Source organism: Medicago sativa, chromosome 2 (genome assembly GCF_051527215.1).
Source record: "Medicago sativa cultivar Bolivia chromosome 2, Bolivia_mono, whole genome shotgun sequence".
Lineage (NCBI taxonomy): Eukaryota > Viridiplantae > Streptophyta > Magnoliopsida > Fabales > Fabaceae > Medicago > Medicago sativa.
In genome coordinates, this window is record NC_140750.1 from 38,290,671 (window position 1) to 38,303,291 (window position 12,621).

Below are 12,621 nucleotides of genomic sequence, written 5' to 3' on the forward strand. Positions count from 1 at the left end.
TATGAGATGTTGTTGTGATGAATTGTTGATGAATTCATGATAGTTAGTTGTTGATGTTGTTGAGAGATGTTGTTGTTGATGATTAAAACCTTGGGTAATCATAATTGTGGAGTTAGCTATGAACTTGTGTTGTTTTTGAAATTTTGATGAAAAATGGGTCAAATGATGATTTTTGTTAAGAGAATGTTTTGGAACAAATTTTATATGGATTTGTGTGTCTTTTCATGTTTGGAAATGTTTAAACAAACTTTGGGATCGAATTGGAGCTTTGGGAAGTCAAAATTGGAGTTTGGGGTGAAAATGAGGTTTTTCCCGAGACTGCACTGTCATAACTCGCAGTTGCAAGTAAATCACTCGCAGTTGCGAGTTGCACAGGACATAACTCCCTGTTTCGCGTTCTTGTGTCTTTTTCGCACGTTTCTGTTTTGAATTGGTTTTCGGTGTAAACATGAAAGTTGTAGATAATTTTGTTAGCTTTCCAGAGGCTTTGGTTTGACTTGAAAATGATTTTTGGTTTTTGAGTTATGATGAAAATACTCCAAGGTGGTCTTGGTGAAATTTTACAAAAAATTCCGCATAACTACTCTTAAGTCGACCCAAACCTTATGGATTGGTTCCAAACTTCAAACTTATGTTTTATGAGTTCAATTAAGGTGTTTAATGACATTTAACCTATGAGGTGATGGATTTAACTTGTTTTGCTTAGAAAATGAAAAATTTCTTGAAAAGTGTTTCGGTGAGACGAACTTTGTGATTTTTATGAATTCATCGTATTTGGCCGATGAAATGCTTATGTAACCTCTACTGCACATATGTGTGACTTGTGAGGATACATGGCATAGGCAATTGAGCTCGTTTACTCGGTTTTGGCTTAGGTGCTCAATTATTTTCAATGTTGTGATTTTTGGAGACGAACTTGGTAGAAAATGATTTTTGAGAACCAATTGCTTATGAACCCTTTATGAATAGATTAATATGATTAGGAGATGATGTATGCATGGTTTTTGAGTGATGAATATGATGTTTTTGATCATATTTTGTATTTGTTCCTCTATTTGGATTGTAAGGAATTATGTGGAAATGTGGCAACTATATGTTGATTTATGTGGAGATGATTAATGATGTATGTATATGTCAAGTGGTGGTGAATTGTTGTCGATGCATATATACTAATTGAATGGTGATGAACATGTTTATGTTATGTTATTTGTTGAACATGTTAAATGTTGATTGTTGGTGGTGTAATTATGTGACAACTTCATGTTGTGTGATTTTTGATGTTGTTGATGATTGTATATATGTTAAATTGGTGGTGAATTGTTGATGATTGCATATATACAAGTATTGGTGATGGTGAGGTGATTATTGTTTGTGTGAACATATGCATTTGTAGTTGAGTCATATGTTCATGCATTCATGACTGATGGTGGTGGATTTTATATCCAAGACTGATGGTGGCGGATTTTATATCCAATTGAGGTGAGTACGATGTTTTTGTTGCATCAAAGGTGACGACCTTGAGGTGATTTGGTACCACATGCATCTAGAGAAGAGTCTAGAACATTGCATGCATTTGAATAATCGATGAGTTGTGTCATAATTGAATATATGACTTGGTGAATTTGTGTATTGGTGAAATTTGGTGAATGTTGTGATTATGTGGATTGGTGTATATGTACATTGGTGAATTTTGTGGATGGTTGTGAATAATTGTATTATGCTCTAATTGCATGTCTTAATTGTTTGTGCTTATACACTTGGTGAATCAATTGATGATGGTTATTTCAATAATAATGATGAGGTGAGATTTGTATATGTATATACATACATATGATATGGTGATTTCTTTGATAATGATGATTGTTTGCTTATAATTTGGAAATGATGAATTGTACTTGTTGAATTAAGCATGCTAAATGAGTAATGAGGTAAGTGATGTTATCATTGATTGATGTTGATAAATGATGAGCTTTTGTTGATGACTTGATTAGAGGTTGAATATGCATGCTATGTTATGATAATAATGTGATAGCTTGAAATGTAAGAGATGGGGGATAATAATAATCATGTGATGCTAGTATTCTAGGAGGGAGGGTTATGTATATGTGATACGTGTATGATACACTTGTGGAGATGAACTTGGAATGATGATAAAGAATAATATGCATGTGTTGTGATTACTTATGAATATATGTATGGATTGTTATTCTTGAATATATTCTTTCATTTCCAATGTTCATGATAAATGTTTTTCGTGGATTATGATGATGTAATGCTAACCCTCAGTGGTCTGTGGTGCACTGCCTACCCTTCTGTATGGACGGGTAGACGGCGTGCAGGATGCTTAGTTGTTTGCTTGATGATGCCGAGGAGTGGAGTTCCTCTTTTATATGCAAGTGTCTAGATTAGAGCTCTGATCTAGGATAGTTCTTGCATGTTGTTTTGTTTGACTATGTATTTGGAGTTGAGATGTTATTGTTATTTGAGAATTGGAGAATACAATTGTATTTTGTTGAGATCTGGAGATGTTTTATGAATTATATGTCTGTTCCAATACTATGTTGTGTAACATGATCTTTATGCATGTATGAATTGTGGTTTATTCGGAGACGTAGCATCTATTTCTAGAATATTTCTGATGTATTCGCGCGTTTTACCGCTTAATAGAAATAGGGTGTTACAACCCACGCATTTAATTGTTTTCGTTTTGTTTTGTTTTCCTTTGTTTTAAGTTGTTTTGTAGGTAATTGTCCAAGTATGATTCGAGAAAAGCTGAAAATTTTGAAGCCCCCTGACCAGAAGGTTGGCACGGCCCGTGCTAAGGTTGGCACGGCCGTGCCAAATGTTTGAAGCCAAACCAACATAAAACTCCAGAATGTTGGCACGGCCCGTGCCAATAGGTGGCACGGCCGTGCCCGACTTCTACACTACTATAACCACAAAATTTTCTTTCTTCTTCCTCATTCTCAACCACAAACCTCTTTCATCTTTTAAACTTCTCTCTAAAACCTCCATAACCATACACCTTCAAACCTTCATATCTCCATCAAAACTCCACCAATTCACACAATTCTTTCACCAAATCAATTCTAAACTTCATTCTAAACAAAACCCTTCCATCAAAAACAACTTTCATCCACCCAAACCTATAATTCACCAAAACCCTATTCCCTTTAACCTAACCTTAAAACCACAAATTCTTAACCAATCTCCACAACCAAACTCATAAACCTTACTCAAACATCAATCCCAAACCAAAACCAACCGTTTCCACCAAAAATCTTTCAAAACCCCAACCTTCACCCAAACCACAAAAAGTCAACCTAAAGTCAATGGCTTCAAGGAGAAGTGGCAAGGAACCAGCAAGCTCTTCCGGAGGACCTCCCTGAAAGAAGCAAGCACAAGAGAAGAATCATGGAATCAAGTTAAAGAACAACACGCAAAGGGATAGGTACATGAGGATCAATATCATGATGAGGGAGAAGGTGCTAACTTGCACCATGAGGAAGAGCACCATGACCATGAAGCCGGTGAGCTAAATGAAAATCAAAGATGGGCATGGATGCACAATGAGGTTGAAAGGATAAGCACCGAACAACAAAGGCGAGGTGTTGAATTACCGGGGCTCCGAAATGATGTCCAAAGGGGCAATCGCTTGAAACAAGAGAACAATGAAATGCTCCGGAGGATGATGCAACACCTTAATCTCCAAGGTCCTCCTTATGGACCTCAATAAATTGTGAGCTTTCCTCTTCCTCTCTTCCCTTATCTCTTCTCTCTTTCTCCTACTCTCTCTTCTACTCCTTCTTCTTCTCTTTTCTTTTAATTTGCTTTTCTTTTGAATCATTGAGGACAATGCTTCTCCTAAGTGTGGGGGGAGCCTAATAAAGTGTCTAGAGTCGTAGTGTTTCCAAACTCCCTTGAACTTTATTCTTTTGTTTTTATAGCGAAAGGCAAGATTAAGTAGCTTGTTTTTAATGGAAATCATGGCATAAATTTTTTTGTTGTCTTCTCTTAAAAAGGTTGTTTCTTGTGCATGAAAGTGATCTCTTGTGTTTTTAGTGTTCTTTCTATACCCACATCTTGTTTTATTGTTAAAATTCTCCAATGAGAAAAGCACTCAGTTGCAATCTTTGAGTAAGTGTATGAGTAGGTATTTTAAGGAGCACATTCTATCTTTAATGGTAACTTCGACCCTTAAAAGTCTTTAGAGTAAAAGTAGTATAAGTTTGTGTGGGAAATAATTAATGTGCTTTATTGTTATATTCTATTATAAATTGTTGAATTAAAATGGGGTTGGAGAATGACACCAACATGTGGAGGGAAGGACACTCCCTCTTTGAATTCCTAAATGTGGTGGTGACTCCCTAATTGAACTTAAATTCCAAATCCCACAAATGAAGAAATAAATTCATCAAAGCTAGGGGAAATGACACCCTCTCCAAAAAGACTTCCTACGCGGAGATGAATAAAAATTTTGCAGCACTACTTAGGGTGATTTTGAATCTAGGAGAAAAGGACACCCTCTCCATAAAGACTTCCTATGAGGATAGATAGCCCCTAAGCAATCTGCAGCCCCTTGTGCTTAAATTGTTAATCAAATTTAATTCTGACTAAATTCCCATCTTTCTTATACGAAATGAAGAAAGGACTTTTCTAGGTTACTTTAGTATTAGGGATAGAACCTGTTCCTCATAATATCTATCTTATACAGGAGCAAGAAAAGGGTTGGACTGCACACACACACACACTCACTTAAGACTTGTTGTTAGGTTGAATAGGTTCATAAGGAATACTTGAAGTCGTGATTAGTGTACTTGAAACAAAACATTAGGAGAGACATGAGTTTTCAATTGTGTTGCCATGTTAAATATTTTTATTGCTACTATGTCTATTGCCCTTTGCTTGAGGACAAGCAAAGATTCAAGTGTGGAGGAGTTTGATGAGTTAATATTTAGTCTATTTTTATGTATTATTTAGTTTACTTTTATTTAGATTTGATTTGATTTTATTTAAATATTATTTCCTTTATGAATCTTTTTACTTCAATTGCATATTTTATATTTCAGGAATGAATATTGGATGGAAGGAGTCTTGGAGCAAAAGAAAGGAGTCTGGAGCCGATTTGGAGTAAGAATACGAAAGATTCGGGAACAAAACCAAGTCAGAAGCTTGGCACGGCCCGTGCCAACATGTGGCACGACTGTGCCACCATCCAGAGTGCCTTTTGCTGCTTTTGCTTTGGCCCCAAGTTACGCTGTTTTAGTTTTACCGAAAAGCCCTTGTAATAGCTTAGATTTTAATTCGAATGTAAGCTATAAATAGAGTAGCTCTCTATCACAAATATTCATCTTTATTCTTGGAATTCAATAGTGACAATTGTCTTCTTAATAAAGTTCATCTTTTTATTTCTTTACTTTCTTGCAATTTATTTTATGCTTTCTCTCTTCTTCCCCATGTCTACGATGAATATGAGTGAGTAGACTTCTCTTGTCTTGGGATTGTTGGATAAGTCTAATGACATAATCCTAATCGAACCAAGCTTTAACCCTAATTTCATGTGACTCTAACTTCTAATCTAAATTCACCGTTTTAACATGAATTAACCATTATCAAACTGTGGAAACGAAAGTGGAGGGTTTGATAATTGTTAATCCATCATCTCAAATATCAATTCATAATGCGAAAGCGGAGCTTTGATATTGGAACAAGTGAATTTAGACAAGAATTGCAAAGGCAGTGAAATAGTCTTTGCAATCCTTGAGACATGTGTAGTTTCAATCCTTATAAGCTTCTTCTAGTAATCAAGTCAGCGAAATAGGCATGGTTGCTAGGGGTAAACTCTCACCGGACTTGATCGGAAAGGTGAGGGGCTAAAGGGAAACCGATCTTTAGAAATTAGGTGTAAAACCTGAAATTAGAAGTTAAGGTCTTGGCTAGTGAAGGACTTGTTATTATGACGAACCAATGATCCCAAGGCTCTTTTTATTATTATTATTTACTTTCAACCAGCTGAACCTCCAAACTTTATAATCTCTTTTCCTCTCCTCTAATCATTCTTTAAAGGTTAGTTAAATTGAATAACTCCCTAGCGGAACTATACTCTCTTTTACTACTATTACTTCGATAGACCGTGCACTTGCGGTTTGGCCTATCATGAAACACTAAAGAGAACCCTAAAATTGAGTCTTGCAATGCTATTGAGTTAAGAAGCAAAAAGGTTTTGACACCTTTAATTCCAAAAGTTCCAAAGAAAGATGATGAAGTGGTAGTGGAGGTAGAGAAAGATGGTGAAGTTGAAAAGAATGTTGAGGATGTAGTTGAAAAAGAAATTGAACATGGTGTAGTTTAAAAAGAGAGTGATCAAGGAGTAGTTGAAAATGAAAAGAAGAAAAAAATAGAGGGAGAAAAAAGTGAGAAATTGATAGATGAAGATTCAGTCTTGAGGAAGTTGAAGAGTCAAATATTGAAGGATGGAGATAAACCACAAGTCATTCCATCTTATGTGAAGCTTCCATACCCTCATCTAACCAAGAAGAAGAAGGAAGCGGGATAATTCAAGAAGTTCATGCAACTTTTCTCACAACTATAAATGAATATTCCTTTCGATGAAGCTCTTGATCAAATGCCCATGTATGCCAAGTTCATGAAAGAATTGTTAACGGGACGAAGGAAGCCAAAAAATGATGAGAACATTTCTCTTTCCGAAAATTGTAGTACTATTCTCCAAAAGAAACTCCCACCGAAGCTAAAAGATCCGGGTGCTTTTACTTTCCCTTGTTCCAATGGGCCGGTAGACATTGGTAGAGCTCTATATGATTTAGGGGCAAGTATCAACTTGATGCCCCTCTCAATGATGAAGAAGCTTGGATATGGTGAGCCAAAGCCAACAAGAATGACCCTCACTTTAGTTGATCGGTCAATATCTTATCCTTTCGGTGTGCTTGAAGATGTGCTAGTTAAAGTTAATGAGCTAGTGTTTCCAGCAGATTTTGTGATCTTAGATATGGCTGAAGATGAGGAGATGCCACTCATTCTAGGAAGACCTTTTCCTCGCAACTGGTCGTGATTTGATTGATGTTGAGATGGGTGAGCTGATGTTGAGATTCCATAATGAACAAGTGGTGTTTTATATCTTTGAGGCAATGAAACACCGAACTGAAAATCCCAAATGTTACCAGATAGATGTTGTTGAAGAAATAGTTGAAGACAACTCCCGCGAACCTCAACCAACACAACCAATGGAAAGAGTAATTGTAAATTCTATAGAGAGTTGTAAGCCCGATGAAGATATTGAGGTGAGTGAATGTGTCAAGCAACTTGAGGCAAGCAAGCAAGAGTTAGAACCGGTGAAAGTCAAAGAGATAATTGGTGAAGACTCTACAAGTGTGCCAACTTTGAGTGGAGAAGGAGAAAAAAAATCCAGAATTGAAAGAACTTCCTTCTCAGTTGAAGTATGTTTTCCTTAGCAAGGATGCCTCCAAACCAGCAATCATCAGCAGCACCTTGACACCTTTAGAAGAAGAAAAATTGATGAAGGTGTTAAGGGAGAATCAAGGAGCTTTGGGATAGAACATTTCTGATTTGAAGGGTATTAGTCCAGCTTATTGCATGCACAAGATACACATGGAGGCTGAATACAAACCAGTGGTTCAACCTCAAAGAAGACTAGATCCAACAATGAAGGAAGTGGTGAAGAAGGAGGTGTTGAAGTTACTAGATGCAGGTATGATTTACCCTATCTCAGATAGTTCATGGGTAAGTCCGGTTCATGTGGTACCCAAGAAAGGTGGAATGACAGTGGTGGCTAATGAGAAAAATGAATTGATACCCACCCGTACCGTCACCGGTTGGAGAATGTGTATAGACTACCGGAGACTGAATACCGCCATAAGGAATGATCACTTCCCGTTACCATTCATGGATCAAATGATTGAGAGGTTGGCTGGCCAAGCCTTTTATTGCTTTTTGGATGGGTATTTGAGGTACAATCAGATTGCGGTGGCTCCGGAAGATCAAGAGAAGACTGCCTTCACTTGTTCATTTGGTATATTTGCTTATAGGAGGATGCCCTTTGGGTTGTGTAATACGTCGGCGACCTTTCAAAGGTGTATGCTCTCCATCTTCTCTGACATTATAGAGAAGAACATTGAGGTATTTATGGATGACTTTTCTGTGTTTGGTAAGTCTTTTGATCAATGCTTGTTTCACCTAGATGCTGTCCTTAAACGATGCACCGAAACTAACCTTGTTTTAAACTAGGAAAAATGTCATTTTATGGTGACTGAAGGAATAGTTTTGGGGCATAAAATAAGTGCTAGAGGCATAGAGGTGGATCAAGCTAAGATAGAGGTTATAGAGAAACTTCCCCCACCTATTAATGTTAAGGGAGTTAGGAGTTTCTTGGGGCATGCTGGTTTTTATCGGCGTTTCATAAAAGATTTTTCTAAAATTTCAAAGCCCCTCTATAACCTCTTGGTCAAAGAAAATGAGTTTAATTTTGATTCTGAATGTTTAAATGCTTTTTCTTTGATTAAAACCAAGTTGGTGACTGCACCAATAATTATTGCACCCGATTGGGATTTACCTTTTGAACTTATGTGTGATGCAAGTGATTATGCTGTTGGTGCAGTCCTAGGCCAACCAAAGAACAAATTTTTCCATGCAATTTACTATGAAAGCAAGGTTTTAAATGAAAATCTAGTTAACTATTCCACAACTGAAAAGGAGTTGCTTGCGGTAATCTTTGCATTGGAAAAGTTTCGTTCTTATCTAATAGGCTCCAAAGTCATTGTTTTTTTAGATCATGCAGCTCTGACATATCTCTTGACCAAAGGGGATTCAAAACCTCGGCTGTTGAGGTGGATCCTATTGTTGCAAGAGTTTGATCTTGAGATTCGTGACAAGAAAAGAGTAGAGTACGTGGTAGCTGATCACCTCTCAAGGCTGGAAAATGATGAGGTGACAAACAAAGAGAAGGCTATCAAGGCTGAGTTTCCAGATGAATAGCTGTTTGCTATTGGATAAAGGCCCTGGTTTGCTGACATGGCGAACTTTTAGGCCGGTAACATAGTTCCTGATGATATGGATTATCATCAGAGGAAGAAGTTCTTCAAAGATGCGAACCACTACATGTGCGATGACCCTTATATGTTTAAGGTAGGCACTGACGGTCTGATAAGACGTTGTGTTGCAGGTGAGGAAGCTCATAGTATCATGTGGCTCTGCCATATCTCAGCTTACGGGGGCCACCATACTGGAGAAAGAACCGCTGCAAAAATTTTGCAAAGTGGATTCTGGTGGCCCACCCTTTTCAAGGATTGCCACGACTTTGTTGCACGGTGTGACAAATGCCAAAGGACAGGTAACATCTCTAAGAGGAAAGAAATGCCCCTTTCAGGAATCATTGAAGTTGAACCATTTGATTGTTGGGGCATCGACTTTATGGGACCTTTTCCTTCCTCTTACTCTTATCTCCATATACTTGTGTGTGTTGATTATGTCTCAAAATGGGTTGAAGCGATACCATGTATTGCTAATGATGCCACGACTATTGTTAACTTCATGTAGAAGAACATTTTCACTAGGTTTTGAACACCTAGAGTCTTGATCAGTGATGGGGGGAAGCATTTCTGCAATAATTTTCTTGAAAATGTGCTCAAAAAGTATAACATTAAGCACAAAGTTGCGACTCCCTATCACCCACAAACTAGTGGTCAAGTAGAGGTTTCAAACCGACAGCTGAAATGGATACTAGAAAAGACAGTGGCGTCAAATAGGAAGGATTGGTCTAAAAAATTAGATGACGCACTGTGGGCATACAAGACAACCTTTAAGACTCATCTAGGGCTCTCACCCTATCAGTTAGTCTATGGGAAGGCATGTCATCTTCCAGTTGAGCTAGAACACAAAGCATATTGGGCCATTAAGGCCTTAAATTTTGATCAAGTTACCGCTGGTAAGAAAAGACTTTTGAAACTTAATGAACTTGAAGAGATAAGGCTTAGAGCGTATGAAAATACGCTCATCTATAAAGCCAGGACTAAAAGGTATCATGACAAAAACTTAGTGTCTAGGAATATTAACTGTGGGCAACTAGTTTTGTTGTATAATTCCAGGTTGAAGCTGTTTCCTGGAAAGCTCAAGTCAAAGTGGTCTGGACCGTTCTTGGTCAAAAATGTGTCACCATATGGAGTTGTTGAATTAGTGAAACCAGAAGGCGACCGAAGTTGTTTTATCTTGGTTTTTCGGGTGTCAAACATTGATTAAGTTTGAACCCTTTTTAACCTTTGATATCTCATTTTTTCTTGGGAAGGGAAAAAATAAGCAAAACCCTTGAGAATCGAGATCCGGGAGTTGTTTTCGCTACGGGAAGGTGTTAGGCACCCATAACGACTATAGTACCCTATAGGAACCGTCTTTACTTTCTACGCGCGCGCTTTATTTTTAAATGCTATTTGAAAAATGATATTTACACCTAAGAGTTTACTAAGTGAAGAATTGGAGGGAGAAGAAGATGTTTGAATTTTTATTTTATTTGAATTGAAGGAATATTGGTTCCTTGCCTACGTACCCTTTTAAGGGATCAAATCCACCGTAGTTCTCTTTGAAAACATTTTTGTTTTTGTTGATTGATTTTAAGTTTGAAAATGGAATTTTGAAGAATAAGAGAGAGAGAGAGGCCTCAAGGGCATAAGGTTTGAAAAAAATATGAGGTGGAATTAGTTATTTTGCAAAAGGAGTCCAAGTATGGTTAAAATTCATTAGGATTTTGTTTAAGAAAATAAAGGGAAAATCAAATGGATTTTGATCCCAAAGTTTATTTAGAAAAATGATTTGAGGGAAGTTGTTCATATTTTTTTTGGAAAAGAGAATTTTTCTAAGTTTCAAGGCTCCTAAACATACATCTAAGCATGCATTCCCTAAACATACATCTAAAGTATCCATGTGATGTGTGTGCATGTGTCGGTGCTTGTGTCGGTGTACATCATTAGAGTCCATTGTCCTTTACATCATTGGCCTAAATACATGCTATGGTCTTGCAAGAATTTAAAAGCATAAGAAAAATATTACAAAATCCCTAAGTTTTACATTCTAACCTTTGCATGAATTTTAAAGTGTAAGAAAATAAAGACCAAGAATATAAGATGGAGGATGAGATGCTTATGGAATGCATGAAACATGAAGTAAAATGGTTAGTAGCATAAGGCATAGTATAATGGAAATTATAAGCAAAAGAACCACTAAAAACTTGACAAAAAGTGATAAGATCCTTAACCTAAAAGTAGCAACATATGCCTAAAGTTTATCATAACATCAAAACAAGTATATGACCTATAATTCTCACACCATGACAATTTTCTAAAGGTTTTATTACAATCAATAATGTGAGGATTATAAGAACACATTCAAGTCAAGAATTATGATATGTTTAGACATATTTGGCACTTTATCTTCACAAACAACCATTAAGTTGCCTTGTAAGGCAAGTAATTAACCACACATATTCACATACAGCAAGAAGCACATCTAAACAGTGACAAATCAATCCCCAATCCACACATCCCCACTCACAAGCATACACTAAAAATTGGAATCAAAATTATGCATATTTTCACAAGTTCTAATACTAAACCTCAAGAAAATCATCACATTATTTTTTATTAACTTTTGATATGCAAAATCACCACAAAAACATCACAAAACGGATAAGAAACATGTATGAAATTTTCTAGAATTTTTAAAGGATTTTTAGGCTCAAGAACATGCAAAACTTCACAAATTTTAACAAGAAATAGTACACAACTAACAAGAAACACCACATATATTCTTAATCAGGATTTATCATGTAAAACAGATCAAGAATTACAAAAAAATACAAGAAAACAACTAGAAATTTTTTTAGGAAGTTTAACAAAATTTTCAAGTAAAACAGTGGTGTAAACAACAATATGCAGTGCTAACATAGCAAGAAAATAGGTAAAAACGAAATCCAGTACAGAAAACAGGCCCAAGCCCACACACATATGGATCCTGGATCACAAGGGAGCTTGTGGAACGTAGGATTGATCCAGGAAGGCTAACCCTAGATCTAACGGTGGAGTTCAAGGCCCAGGGGTGAACCAGACTGGTTCAAACGAACCGGTCTGGTTCATACACCTATATAAGTGCAACAGACCGGTCTAAGGTCATTTCACTCCTTTCTTTCTCTCTCTACGCCTCAGACGCTCTGCCTTCTCTCTAAACTCAAAAGCCTCGCCGGAAACTGGGATGGGAGCGGAGAACGGTGGTTGACAGCGGAGGAAGATGAAGATTCATTGGAATCTTCATCTTCTCCGGCGATACGACGCCGTTTTCAAAATAATTTGTACATAAAGAACCACCTTCCTCTCCTGTCCCCGTTTCTGGTGCTCAAACACTCAAAATCTCTTTATATTTTGCTAGATCTAAAGATGTGTGGATTCGGTTCTTTGAGACAGTGAAAGATTCAAAGATATGTGAATATGCATGAATCAAGTTGTAAGAGGAAAGGATGATACCTTATCAGTCCACGTCGACGAGTCCTTGATGAGAATCGAACACTTTCTCTTCGTCTTTTGATTTTCTGAAAGCTATTTGAAC